Source organism: Sus scrofa, chromosome 1 (assembly GCF_000003025.6).
Source record: "Sus scrofa isolate TJ Tabasco breed Duroc chromosome 1, Sscrofa11.1, whole genome shotgun sequence".
NCBI lineage: Eukaryota > Metazoa > Chordata > Mammalia > Artiodactyla > Suidae > Sus > Sus scrofa.
In genome coordinates, this window is record NC_010443.5 from 132,073,015 (window position 1) to 132,089,050 (window position 16,036).

Consider the following 16,036-nt stretch of genomic DNA (forward strand, 5'->3'; position numbering starts at 1 on the left):
CAAAAGGAGAAGGGGCTGGGAAAGGCTCTCAGAGGCCAAGAGGGAGCTCCTATCTTTTATCTCTTCCATGAAAGCCCTGTCGAAGAACAATGCCATTCAGTACTTATATAGGGCTTTCAACTCTTTTACAAACATCAGCTAGTAAAGTCACATGATGCCCCTGGAGAGCAAGTGCACATGGCTCTTCTGGTCTTTCTGAGAGTGGGTTTTGGGGGCAGAGCCTATACATGGCATCTCTTGGCCTGCCAAACTGGAAGACGAGGCAGGCCAGTCTCCATGGAGCCAGATCTATCAGAGGGTTGTGTTGTGTGATTCATGGACCACAGACCCACCTGGAACACCTCCCAGTGTGAGGAATGAGCATCAGGGTCTCTGAATTGTCCCATGGAACACCCCCCTCCCAACTAGCGTTGAGGGCAAAGGTAGCACCTCCCCTCCTCCTTGCCCTGCCAATGGTGTTAGGAAACTCACTCCTAACTCCCTTCAGAGAGGTCTTCTTCAGATGTGCTCTCGTGTCTACGCTGTGCCTTGTTTTCATATCCTTTTTGGCCAAGGGCCCAGGAGTTACAGGACCTCTTATAGTTTCCTATATGGATTTTCCATACAGGGTCTGTTTCCTGCTCCCTTTGCTATCTGAGACCTCCTGGGATTGTGCCTCAAGGAGTCTGAGGCAGGAAGAGTGCCGCTGTCGCCTTTAGGTATATCAGCAGCTGTTTCCTATCCATGCCCAAAGGCTGATAGGGCACTACCAGAATTCATCTGCAGGCTGAACTTGCAAGAAGTCCTTTTCTTTTTCTTTTTCTTTTTCTGGTTATGCCAGTGGCATATGGAATTTTCCTGGCCATGGATCAAACCTGTACCACAGCAGCCGCCTGAGCTGCTGCAGTAACAAACGCCCAATCCTTAACCTGCTGTGCCACAAGGGAACTCCAAGAAGACCTTTTTTGTTTGCTGGTCTTGCTATCTCTATCAAGAGCATTTGGAGCCCCAGCAGTTCCCAATTGGTGGCCCAGAGGCCAAATTTGGCCCATAGATGCATTTTCTTGAGCTGGTCTCGAAGTTTGTAAAAATCTGAACTGCTTTTGAATATTTTTAAATGAGTATATTTTTAAATAAAAATTGGGATTTCTGGCTTCTCTCGAAAAAATTGTGAGGAGCTGACAGCCCTGGGCCATGCTCCTGCTTGGAATCATTGATCTGAAGCTGTGGAGCAGCCCCCCTATTTTTTGTTGTTGTTGTATATTTAAGGCATATGTTCTTTTAATACAGATTTAGGATAATTTTTTTCTACTTAAAAAAATTTTATTGAAGTATACTTGATTTATAGTGCTGTGTTGTTAATTTCTGCTGTACAGCAAAGTGATTCAGTGGTACGAATCTATATTTTTTTCATATTATTTTCCATTATGGTTTATCACAGAATAGTGATTATAGTTCCCTGTGCTGTACAGTAGGGCCTTGTTGTTTATCCATCCTACACAGCCTCGGTCTTCACTTTGTCCCAACCACCTCGGATCATTGCATTCATTTCTTTACTAGCTCAGCTTCTGCAGTCATTTGAGTTTTTGACCTTGATGAGTCACAAATAGAGCCTGCATTTCATCTTGATATTATGGGTTGTATGCCCAAGTCAGACAAGAGGCCATGGGGGGTTGGGTAGGAGTGGTTCAGGAAAAGTAGAATGTTGATTTGGGGACTGCTTAGAAACAGTCCGAACTGGAGGCAGAGAAATAATCTGTGAGTATGTCTCAGATCGTCTCTGGAAAAGGACTGGTTTGTTTGTTCTTCCAATCCATCACAGACCTGTATTTCTGTAAAATACACTATATATGAAGTCATAGGAAAAAAAAAAAGCATAAAAGACATACAAAATGCAAGCCAGCTTTTATTATTAGATTCTATAGACAAAATGATTTTAGTCAACATGATCAGAATAAACACAGGAAAAAAATAAAACTAATCACAAAGCTTACATTGTTCATTTAATGTGTGCACATAGGCTATAACCATAGAGAATCTATGTTACAGCTTTTTGTTTCTGTGCAGTTATAAACTAATGAAAAGTTGTGGTTGAAACAGTAATTTCACATATTAAATGCCTATATGCACACTTTTAATAAGCACCAAGTATATTAACAATTTAAGGTTTTTAATACAGTAACTTCTTGCTTGTTAATTTAGTTTATATATGTGAATTGTGATAACATTACTCATAGGGAAGATGTTTCTGTGTTTTGTTTCAGTACTCTTCACAGTACAGAACCTAGTTTCACAAATGTATCTTGCCATGAATGGGAGGATACATTTTAAAGTAACTTAAGCAAACTCAGGATATTCATTTCTAACTTTTCTCCAGAATAAAGTAACTAATACAGTATTTCCAAAATTCATCTTGAATATTTCATCAGTAGCAAATTTTAAAAATTTATTCTATAAAGTTAAAGTTCAAAGAATGGATCCTGGAGTTCCCCCTGTGGCACAGTGGGTTAATGATCTGGCTTTTCTCTATGACATGGCCTGTTCGATCCCTGGCCCAGCACAGTGGATTAAGGATCCAGCATTGCTGCAGCTGTGGCATAGTGTCCCAGATTCCATATGCTGCAGGGACAGCCCAAAAAGTAAACAATAAAAATAAAAGAGAGAAAGAAAGAGAATGGATCCTAGATCTATATATTTCCTATTTGTAAATATTCTTGTAATGAAAACCTATAAAACCTCTAAAATGTATGGCAATAACTTTGCAGATGTATGATTTCAAGATCATCATCTACTTTATTATTAGTTATTGTTAAATTATAGGACTATCAAAAGTCTGTAGAAACTGTCAATCTTCTTTTTTTGCCCTTTGATCTTATCTGCCATGGAAAACGTGTCACATCCTTTATTTGAATGGAAGTATTAAGATTTTTAAAAATATAAGTGATACCAAACGAATTAGCATTACAGACTGTCTAATTCATGTCTTCGAAGTGGAAATGTTGAAACTTGTTCTTACGGTTCAGAAACACAATTTTTGTTCACTAATTGTTGAGTAATCCTTCATAGTCCTATATAGTTCAGAATTACTTGTGTTTTTGAAAGTGAAACTTAAAAAACAAATTCTTCCTTTCTGTCCTCATCATGTTTATTACATGTACATTAATAAACATTAAATGCATGTACATTAAAGGAATTGTTTTAGCAATAAATAATATCTGTCTAGTTGCAACAAAAATGTATTACTTGCTTTGTTTTGTATTTGATTCTGCATAACATTGAGCTTTAGTGTCACTGGAAAAAGGCAGCTTACCTACCTTGTTTTACAAGATTCTTTCAACATTTCCCAGCAAACTTCTTTCATGCAATCTCCCATTAATATTTCAACAAATATGTGTGGGTCTTTAGACTTAGCAACTCAATGTATTATTTTATAAGAAGCCCACAAAGCACATTTATCTCTGATGGATCTTTGATTTAGTACATTAAAAAATTTTTTTTTCTGGTTTTGAATTTACTTTTTATGATTTAGATATAAATATTTCTAGGTCTTCATAATTTCTTTGATTGTTTAATCAACACATCTCTTCAGATAAAACGTGGTTATTTTACTTTTAAGCATCAATTATGGCTCCAAAACTGAACTCAATATGTGAAGGATTATATTTCCAAATAAAACCAGTACAACCTTTTGGTCTTTAATTCTATGAAATATTATTTATTTTCATCACTTAGCATGACAGCTGTGATCACAATAAGTTGGTATTTTCTTGACAAAAATCATCAGCAAACTTGTTTTTAATCTGTAAATTAGGGTTAAAATTAATCATACTAATTTTAGTTCCCTAACATTGTTAATGATATTAAAAATAGCTTTAAAGCAGGCTTGATAAAAATTAAAACAATTATAAGAATAAATTATATATGTATATAAATTTTATATATACATTTGCACTTTCTCAGATGTCTATATATCTATATATCTGTCTCCATATATCTATGTAGATATATGTGTTTAGAGATACATATATATATATATATATATATATATATATATATATTTACACTTTCTCAGATTTTTTTTAATTCTTTTGGTGACAGCTCACAAGGTAATCTTTCAAGTCATGCGTACCATAAAGTCCATGCTTAGCAGGCACTTTGGATTACACGTGACTCATCAGGAAAGTTCAAAAATACTCAACTCATTCAATGAGATGAGTCAGGCAGTGTGAAATTGCTAAAAAGTTTCTAAATGCTTACTCTGAAATTCTCTAATTATCTTGTCATAGACCCATAATAAATCATGTGGATTGTCACTGGTCTGTGGATAACATTTTGCATAGAACTTAAATAGATGCCTCTTCAAAGACTCTTATGAAGCTATTATAAATTCTTTACTAATTTGCTGAGAGATGCCAGACTGATAACTACTCCCTCAATCAGAGGATAAGACTGGAGATTACATTTGGCCATGAGTATCAAAATGAAACAAAGCAATGTAATTTATAGCAAACAGCAGTTATTTTTTCTTGTTACAGGAGTGTGAGATTGAGGGGTCGTGTAGTCAATGATCCTTTGCATTAGGGATTCAGGCTTATTCTATCTTACTGTTTCATTGGACATGGCTTCCTTTCTCAACATACTTCATGGTACAACATAGCTACGGGAACTCTAGCTATTATGTCAACTTTCCCACCAGCTAGAAGAAGGGGTTTGAGGAAGGGCTACCCCTCCCTATAAGGCACTTCCTGGAAGGTAAGTGCATTGCTTCCACCTACATTTCACTGACAAGAGGTTTAGTTGTGAAGCCAGACATAAAAAATTTCAAGATATGCTCTGAAATGTAATGATTGTTCCAGAAAGTCATACTCCCTAAAAAGAAGAAGGAGAATGGATGATGGGGATTATCTATCAGTCTGTGATTTAGAGATACTTTCAGAACATTAAGATATCCAGTAGAAATGAATTCGAGGATTTCATGAGGCAGCACAAACTGTTAAGAACTTTCAGCATAAGAAGAGAGAGTGTAATTTGCTCCCTTCAGTGGCAGAGCCTATTCAGGACCTGTAAACGAATTATCCAATGTAAAAATTTTGCATTTTTGAGCAACTGCCTACTCATTGGGCATGAATTTCCAGTCCAGATGCTGCATTGGTAAAAATGTTTTCCAAATAACAAAATGAATAACTGTGGAAAATGGCTAATAGGAACCTCCATAGACAAAACCGTCCATATTTGTTTCCAAAAGATTATACTACCCAAGGCAAACTACAGATTCAATGCAATCCCTATCAAATTACCAAGAACATTTTCACAGAACTAGAATAAAATATTTTAAAGATTGTTTGGAAGCACAAAAGACCCAGAATTGGCAAAGACATCCTATAAAAGAAAAATGGAGTTGGTGAAGTCAGGGTTCCTGACTTCAGACTATACTACAAAGCTACAGTCATTAAAACAATATGGCACTGGCATAAAGACAAAAATATAGATCAGTGGAACAGGATAGAAAGCCCAGAATTAAACCCATGCACCTACAGTCAATTCATCTATGACAAAGGAGGAAAGAACATACAATGGAGAAAAGACAGTCCCTTAAATAAGTGGTCCTAGGAAAACTGGACAGCCACATGTAAAAGAATGAAATTAGAACACTCCCTAACACCATACACAAAAATAAACTCAAAATGGATTAAAGACCTAGATATAAGACCAGATACTATAAAACTCTTAGAGGAAAACAGGCCAAACACTCTCAGATATAAACGACAGCAACATCTTCTCAGATCCACCTCTTAGAATAATGACAGTAAAAACAAAAATAAACAAATGGGACTTAATTAAGCTTAAAAGTTTCTGCACAGCAAAGGAAACCCTAAACAAAATGAAAAGACAAGCCACAGAATGGGAGAAAATCTTTGCAAGTGAATCAACTGACAAGGGATTAATCTCCAAAATTTATGAACACCTTCTGCAGCTCCATACCAAAAAAAAACCAAACAACCCCATCAAAAAAGACATATGGATGGCCAAAAAACACATGCAAAGATGTTCAACATCACTCATTATTAGAGAAATGCAAATCAAAACACTATGAGGTACCACCTTATACCAGCCAGAATGGCCATCATCCAAAAGTCTACAAACAATAAGTGCTGGAGAGGGTATGGAGAAAATGGTACCCTATTACACTGTTGGTGGGAATGTAAATTGGTGCAACCACTGTGGAAAACAGGATGGAGATTCCTCAAAAAATTAAAAATAGAATTACCATTTGATCCATCAATCCCATTCCTAGGCATCTATCTAGAGAAAACCATGACTCAAAAAATACATGTACTCCAATGTTTATTGCAGCACTATATACAATAGTCAAGACATGCAAACAACCTAAATGTCCATGGACAGAGGAGTGGATAAAGAAGATGTGGTACATATACACAATGGAATATTACTCAGTCACTAAAAGGAAAGAAATAACTGCATTTGCAGCAACATGGATGGACCTAGAAATTATCATCCTAAGTGAAGTCAGCCAGACAGTGAGACACCAACATCAAATGCTATCACTTACATGTGGAATTTTTAAAAATGACACAATGAACTTCTTTGCAGAACAGATACTGACTCACAGACTTTGAAAAACTTATGGTTTCCAAATGAGACAGGTTGGGGGTGGGAGGTGCACTCAGGTTTTGGGATGAAAATGCTGTAAAATTTGGTTGTGATGATTGCTGTACACCTACAAATGTAATAAAATTCATTAAGTAATTTAAAAAAAAGAAAAGCACTGGGACGAGGGCAGTGGACAAGGCAATACCTGTCATCACAGAGTTTACAGTCTAGTGCAGGAAATAATGAGTAAGCAGATAATGGCCACATGGTATGAAATGAGCTTTGGAGGGTACAGTGGTGTTATTCAAAGCAAACTGAAAAAATTTTCCAATTGAAATCAGAATGTGTTCATTCTTATGAAACTATTATGTCCTGTTCAGGTGAAATTACTTGAAGCCAGACGGACCAGCATTAGAGATGTTAACATAAAATTGCTAGTTTGTTTCTCCTCAATTCTTGTGTTGTTTTTCACTTCCCAGCCCTCCTCTAGGTTGTAACCTCCTTGAGAACATCAGGGTCTTATTCATATTTTTCTGTTTATTACTTCCTATGGATTGAATCCCTCCCCCCACCACCAAATTAGTATGTTGAAACCCTAACCATGTGGCTGTATATGGAGATAGGGCCTTAAAGAAGGTATTTAAGTTTAAATGTGGTCACAAGGGTGGGTCCTTAACCAAATAGAACTTTATAAGAGGAAGTCAAATGTCTTTATAAGTGGAAGTAGAGCCACGGAAATTTTCTCTTTTTCTGTCTTTCTCTCTGCACATAGAGGAAAGGTCATGTGAGGGCATATTGAGATAGCAGCCTTCTACAAGCCAGGAAAAGAAGCCTCAGCAGAAACCAATTTTGTGGCACCAATAATTTGGACTTCGAGGCTTTAGAACTGTGAGAAGATAAATTTCTATTGTTTAAGCCACCCAGTCTGTGGCATTTTGTTATAGCAGCCCTGGCCGACTAATACATTACCTAACATACAGTATTTTGCTTATAACTTCTAGTCAATACTTGCTTATTTCTTACTGTGTATAACTATTTTTATGGGGAAGAATTTGGTTTTATAATTATCTTACATTCTTTTATGATAGAAATCATCTCTAAGAGTTGATTTAAATGCCCTCCTCCAACATCTTTTTCCAAACACACACACACACACACACACACACATAATCAGGGCATTAGCCATTTTGCATGCACAGATTGCCCAGCAAATATGCTTTTGTAATCAGAGAAAATACTTAATTTCAAACTGTTGATAGACAAGAGATATTTTATATGTATATGTGTGTTTTTAGAATCCTACTCTTTGGAAGGTATGTGTCATCTCAGTTTATTTCCTCTAATGTCCATTTTTTGGTATCTTGAGTCCCTAACATTTTCACCCCATTTTTGTAATTGGGACAGTAACCCAGTAACCCCAGTACCAGTTCAGACAAGCTAGTTTGGAGGAAAGGGAGGGGACATTGAAACAAAATGTATTAATTTATTCATTCACTCAATCATTCAGATCACTTTTAGAGAATCTACTCTTGCCAGGCACTGTTTTGGGAGCTACAGATATAGGGATGAAAGACACAGTGTGACCCTACTTTATAGTCTCCTGGTGGAAAAGGCAGGTGCTATATATATGAATAATATACATATTAATAATCAATTAAACAGAGTGGTTCTAGATAGTGTAAGTTCTCCGAGAATCTCTGAGACCAGCCCTCTCCCTGCACATCAGTCCCCAAGATACTGGGAGAAGCCACCAGGTTAGGTTTCATTGATCCTGAGGGGACCCAATAGTCTAGTAAGTGGATCTTACCCGCGACTGAAATGTTTTTTCAGTTTTAACATTTTCAGTTTAAAATATAATCTCATTTGTTTGAATGACAGGTATCTAGGATGATGCTTTCATAGGAAGGGAATGTCAATTCACATCTGACTGAGAGATCTCAAGATTAAGACTTCTTTCCTTAGGAAAGTAGGTGTGTACTCTTGGCCAGCAACTTCTCTGGACACCTAGATAGATTCTTATCTTAAAACATTATTTAAAAATCACACTTGCTACATCATTGAAAAGTGAAATTCTAGGGTCATATGAATATAGAAATAGATAATTCATAAGCATAATACAAGTATGGCCCATAATCAGAAAGATAACTTCAAGATGCTTTTTCTGCACTAAGGGTGTAAACCCCTCTACTTACCATCCTTCGTAAAATGTAAAACTTTGAAACGCTTTTAATTACACCCAGCAGACTCTCTCTTTGAATGTAGTTCTTTTCTTAGAGGGAATTATGTGGTGTACAACCTTTTATTAGGGTTACATATGACTTTTCACAATCCTGTGTTACTCTTTAAAGAGGCATCTAGAAATGTGTGCACATTTTAAATTCAGGTTTCCTGAAAGGTTATATTTTGATACGTGATGATTAAAAGACAAAGGTCTCTAAATTTCCTAATTAACCACAAAGTTGTCTTATAGTAGGAATGTAAATCACATGATATAAAGTTAAACAATTGCTAGAACTTTTCACTGGATTCATGGAAAATATTAAATAATAAAAATTCTTGGTAGAATCATGAGAGTGGTAGGTTAAGGATTTAGCTAAGATCATGAATTTAGCAGTCAAGTTGAATTCCAATACTATGTTCATCATCACCATACTGCTTTACCTTCCAAGCCTTAGCTTGCTGATGTATTTTTCATGGAATATAATGTCCATTGTTCTGTTCTGATTCTCCTATCCAGGAACAAAATAAAAAGGAGTGAAAGAATTAAAAAATTATAAAAGATTTGAGAAACATACATTCTTTATTATTTGGTAATTCCTTCATTCCCTGCCAAATGTACATTCAAGCATCCCAGAAGCAACTAAGTAATATCACTTCCCCGCTTCCCTGAATCAAATTATCTGGGCCGTTGTCTCATTTTTCTACTTACTTTGCCTGAATAGAAAAGTTGACTCAGTAAGAACACTGCGTGTGATGTGGCTGGCCAAACCATGCAAGGGAAGCAAACACACCTGTTATGGAAACATCTGTGGCCATTACCAAGGAAAGGAATAAGCAGCATTGACACTTATGTGTCAGTGACAGGTGTTACGCCAAACCCCGTAACCACAAAGGTCATGTCCATTTGTCCAGTATTTGACTGTTCTACCCCCTGAATTTGCTCAGGCTTATTGCCCTCATCCTGTTGGAGTAGTAATGGCATAGCTGTGGGAAAGTATACTATATGCCACTGTGGTTGGACCTGTATACTAGGTTTTAGCAAATAGGTCCCTGGAATAATCAACTTTACTTACCACATATCCTAATAACCCCTTCAAATCTCATAGACTGTTCTTATAAAATGGTCCTCTTTATTAATTTACTCGGACATAGGAAAACATAGACTGGTGGCTTAACAACAGAAGTTAATTTTTCTACAGTTCTGCAGGCTGGAAATAAGTGATCAGGGGGTCTTCATGGCCAGATTCTGTATCCTCCCTGGCTTGCAAATGGCCACCTTTTTGCTGTATCCTAACCTGATGAAGTGAGAGAGATTTCTCTTTCTTTCTCTTCAATATCCTTCCCTGACAACAAACCACAGTCACCACTGTTTTCCCAGGAGATACTCCAAGAACTGCAATCAGGTCTGACCCAGATTTCTGTGGAGACTTTGTTTTGCTCTGGGACCCATTGCACATGAAAGTCTATTTGTGCCTTCAAGAATGGGGTCTCTGTTTCCCCCAGTCCCATGGAGCTCCTGCTCACAAGCCCCACTGGCCTTCAATGTCAGATGCTCTAGGGGCTCTTTCTCCAATGCCAAATCCCCAGGCATGGGGATTTGACATGCGGCTCAGAACTCTCACTCCTGTAGGTGAGTCTCTGTGATACAGTTACTTTCCAGTCTGTGGGCTTCCCACCTGGGATGTATGGGATTGCTTATATCATGAAATTGCCCCTCCTACCTCTTGATGCGGCCTCCTCTTTGTCTTCTGGAGTAGGATATCTTTATGAAAGTTTCCAGTCCATTTGGTTGAAAATCGCTCAGCATTTGGTTGTAATTTTTTTGTTTTTATGAGAGGAGTTGAGTTCCAGTCCTTCTATTCCAACATCTTAATCCCGTCTCCTCTCTTTCTTTCTTTTTGTATGAGGCCACAACTATCAAAAAATGTGAACACTTATCTCCACAACCTTTACAACTCAGCTAAGCCAAGATCTCCTCTACAAAGTTTAATCTAAACCCTAGTTTGAGCTAAGTGCTCTGATAATTTCAACATATAAATGCATGATAAAGTTGTTCAATTGAGAAATCCCTTGTGGTGCAGCTCGTTAAGGATTGGCATTGTCACTTTAGTGGCTCGGGTCGCTGCTGTGGTGCGAGTTTGAAACCTGGCCTGGGAACTTCCACATGCCATGGGTGTAGCAAAAACAAAGATTTGTTCATATGATGAAGATTCCTTGAAGCAAGGGACAATACATTATTAAATAATATATTCCTAATGCCTAACATAGTGCCTTACACATAGAAGGTTCCCAATAAATTCTGGGTTGTTGCTAGAATAAAATTAAATCAGAGGCAGGCAGTGTCAATTTGGTATTTTGATTTTTAAAACAGGATTAATTGCCCATTTGGATGATAAAAACAATAGCAACAAAAATACCCTTTCAAAAAATTGGCCTTTTTTCCTGGTGCCTTGAAGTGCTTTGTCAGTATTAGTGAGGTTGTTTCCTATGCTACTGTAGGCCCCAAACATAAACTCAGTAACTTCATTTGAAGGGCTTGCAGTTCTTTTACATTGAGGACCATCACAGTGAAATATGCTAAATAATTCAAATGAGAAATTTCCTAGTTTCTACCTTCTTGTATCTCCTGGGTTTTCCTTTGTTCACCCAGTCACCTGCAAAAATCATCAACTATTCAAATTTATAGTCTGTGACTTGGTGACCCCAAACCTCCTGGTGGCCTGGAACCAGCCTGGGATGCTCTTATTTAGCACTTGGAACACAGTCAGGTATTAGTTTTCCTGCAATAAAATCCTCTGATGCCAGTGAAGGGGGAAATCAGAAATAGAGATCTGATAGCTCCAGCCCACCCCCTCCCAGTATGGTGAGTGAGTCACCAGCTCCAGTGGGGCTGGACGCTGGGTTTCTCTCTCCTACATCCTTTTATCCAAGTTATTAAAAATTGTTATTTCACACAGCTAGGAAATTGAAGCCTACTTTGTTGAGATGATGACGGGTGTAGGCTGTAAAACATCCTTCTGCCTCTCCTGTAAGGCAGTGTAAGCCCCAGTTGGGGCAAGAGTCAGTTTTCTGCTGCTCCTTCACTCTGGATGGCTTGTGTTCCACCCAAGAGACTACATTTTCTGTCCAAAGAGCTATGTCAGTCTGCTGAAAATCCTCATGTTGCGTGTATCCTTGCTTATGACTTCTCCATATAGTTGGTTCTGCTCCAGTTCATTTGAAAGGGACATCTGTTGGATGACTTGACATGATATCTGTGTTTGCTGGACATCTCCTCTGACAGGTCCATGTAAAAGAACCTGAGAGGGAGAGCTCAGTCATGTGTTGAGAGGCTCTTAAGTGTAGGAACAGATTTGGGAGGATTATCCAAGACAATGACTTTAAGATCAAACCAGGCCATGGAGTTAGCTTCAGAGGTCTACCAATTCATTGAAGCTCTGTCCTCTGGGGTGTCCCATCACTGTGCTTGCCAATAATGAATTTCACTTCCACATGGAAGCTTTCAGTCTTCCTGACACATTCTAAAGCCAAATGTGTTTCAGTCCCTTCAGCCATCACTCTGCTCTTCAACTTGAAGAGTCTGACTTAGTGAGGTATGCTACAGCATCAAACCTCCTTTTAAACCTACATCTCTTGAATAACAACTATGATTCTGGACATTGACTCATGAATATTTCCTGCTAAGAAACAATGGGAGTAGTCTGAGGAAATTAAATCCACACAAGTTATTCCCAAACTTTATCTCATCCCATGTTTAAAATACTCTCTAACTCCAAATGTTTTTACCAGGCTGCTAATATATAGCAAAATCAGTTGATAGGACAACCCTTTTCTTTCTTCCTCTAATTTCACTTCTTCAGAGTTGTCCTAACTGTAGAGAAGCTACCAAAAGGAGGTGGCCAGAGAAAACAAAAATCAAAGATTCCAATCTAAAGTTTTTCTCTCTCCTAGTAATGCTATTTTGTAGGTTAAGCCACACTCAGTCAGAGGCGGGATTAGAAATCTCAGTAACACTATGTTGTGGTACATGATGAATCATGTGGCAGATAGTCAAGTTACAAATAGATGGCTCTGAATATTTTCCTTAAAGTGGTCTTGTGCTTCCAGCATAATTATAGAAGAGAGTCTATGGGAAAGAAAGCCTGCCTTGAAGGACTACATTGCTCAATACTGTGATAGTACCTTGTATAGTTTTATTCTCTATTATTATGGAACAACATGAATACATCCAGGTGCTGATGTTCCTGGTGGTTCAGTGGCTCAAGGATCTGGTGTTGTCACTGCTGTGGTTCTGGTTACTGCTATGGTGTGGGTTTGATCCCTAGCCCAGCAACTTCTGCATGCCATGGACATGCCCCCCCAAAAAATATACAGGTGCCTTCTGAAGTGTGGAGGGAGCCAGAGGTACTTCTTTATGGTGGGACCCTAAGTAAACACCCTCCAGCTATCAAAATGATATCCTGTAAATGACTGGTTTCTGGTCTCTAGGATTGCAGTCTTTACATATATGAATAAATCAACTTTGAAATATTCAGTTTTGGAATATGAGTTGCCACCAGAAAGATTTTCGTTTATCAAATACCTATTAGGTACATTATAGAGTACATTATATTAGGCACATTTTAGTGATGCTTTTATTTAGTTCTCATCCAGAAACTTCTAAGTCTTGTTCACATTTAACAGCTGAGGCACATGAAGCAAGGGGGATTAAGTAACTAATCCAAGGCAACCCTTTTTCAAAGGGGGAAGCTGGAGTTGAGTTCACATCTGAATGAAGCTCCTTGAGGTCATAACTTCTCTATTTTGTTCCCAAATGCCTCAAAGAATGCCTGGAAGGTTGTAGATACTTAGTCTGCCCTGTCAAGTGATTATGTTAATGGAAGGTTCCAGCACATGTGCTCCTAACTGTTACTTTATACTGTCTCATCTCTGTCTCCTCACTCCCAGCCTTTTACCCACCTCTCTCTCTCAAGCTTTTTCAGAGGGAAATGGAACTCAGGGCTGCATCTGCCTGCTGTGGAAAGTTATATATATGTGTACATCCTGCTGAAGGAAAGCAGCAGTTGTCAGAAAGTTGTGTCCCTGTGTCTGATGGTCTCCCTCTCTCTCTCTTTCTCTTAGTCCCTCCATGTCTTCCTCTCTTCTACAAAAATTCTCTTAACCCTGCTATATGGGTTAAGCACTGGCAATTCACTGTGAATAAAGATGGCATGGTCTGTTCTTGTGCAAATTATTGGTTAGATTAGAGGCGTGGTGAAAGTTTTGAGAGAAACATAGAGGGAATTTTTATAGGAACAGAGAACAAGAGCACCCAACCTATTCTTTGAGGTCGGGAAAGACATCCTTTCAAATCTGAAATTTAAGATCAGATTAAATAAATGCTGGCAAGGGTGTAGAAACAAGGAACACTTGTACCCCATTGGTGGGAATGTGAGCTGGTTAAGTCACTATGGAAAACCATAAGGAGCTTTCTCAAAAGACTAAAAATAGGATCACCATATGATCTAACATTTCCGCTACTGGGTATCCATCCAAAGGAAGTGAAATCATTATCTCTAAGAGATAGATGTACTCCCATATTCATTGCATCATTATTCACAATAGCCAATGTATAGAATCCACCTAAGGAACCAGTGGCAGATGAATGGATAAATAAAATGCAGTCTGTGTATACAATGGAATATTATTCACCCTTAAAAAAGAAGGAAATCCTGCCATTTGTGACAACAGGGATGAACCTGGAAGGCATTATGCTAAGTGAGATAAGCCAGAAAGAGAACAACAAATACTCCATGGTATCACTTATACCAGGAACCTTAAAAAAAAATCACACTCAGTGTATAAAAATGTGTGGTTGTCTGAGGCTGATGATGGGGGAGAGGTTGATAAAAGGTTACAACCTTATTAAAAGATTAATAAGGTCTGAGGATCTAGTGCATAACATGGTGATTATAGTCAATTTGTTGATAATACTGTATTATGTGATTGAAATTTGCTAAGAGAGTACAATTCAAATGTTATCACCAAAAAAACACAAAAAAACAAGGTAACTGAGGTGATGGATGTGTTAACTCATTTGTTAGAATCCTTTCATAATGTAATGTATATGTATATTAAAGTCACGTTATATATTTTTAATATATTACAATTCTGGTGGGAATGTGAGTTGGTAAAGTCACTATGGAAAACAGTATGGAGTTTTCTCAAAGCAGAGACCAGGATCCCTGTAGGTCCCTGCCAAAGCTCTAAAGAGAGGGTTCAGGAGTCAAGCTTATTTTCATAATAACACTAAGAAGTAAATAGCCATTTTCATTCTTATTCTCTTACAAGTGGACAGTGTTTTCCAGATCCTATAGGACATATGATATCACAACAGACTGAATGTAGAACAGATTGATTGTAGAAGTGGATATGAAAATTAGTCTTCTTTTGAGTCAGACAATAAAGAAACTTGCAAAAATATAAAACAATGTAGTTTTGGTTTTGGAAAATGTAGCTATTTTCTATAAAATATATTATTTCACTTGGCACAACACCCTCAAGGTCCATTCATATTGCCACAAATGCTAAGATTTCATTCTTATGGCTGAGTAGTAGTCCATTCTACCTCTCTTTATCTTTCTCTCTCCCTGTCTCTCTCTCTCTCACTATATATATATATATGCACATACACACAGATAGACAGACATACATACACACCACTTGCCTTTTGTCCACACTTCTGTTGATGGGCATTTAGATTGTTTCCATATCTTGGCTATAGTAAATAATGCCATGGTGAACATAGGAGTGCATGTATCTTTTCAAATTGATGTTTTCATATTCTTTGGCTATGCTCTGTCATTTGGATTCAGTTTTTCTTGTCCTATGAGTTCCCTTTTAACTCGAAGCTTTGTCCTATTCCTCTTTTCTACAGTCTGATTCTACTGCTCTATTCAACCACCACTTGCTGTGTTCCCAAAGTCTTAAACTAGGCTTATGTTTTTCCATAACTTGTCACGTCCCTAGCAAGCACTATCTACATACTAAAAAACCTAGGAGGAGAGTGAGGACACAGTATTTAAAATGATTATAAATAAAACATGGTAGTCCTTATGGAAAAAATCACATGACTAGGACCTGATACCTCCTGTCATTGTTTCTGTTATCTTTTGAAAGGCTGTTCTCAAAGGCACTGACATGAGAATTTAGGGTGGTTTCCACTGGGGGCCTAGGGGAGAAGGAG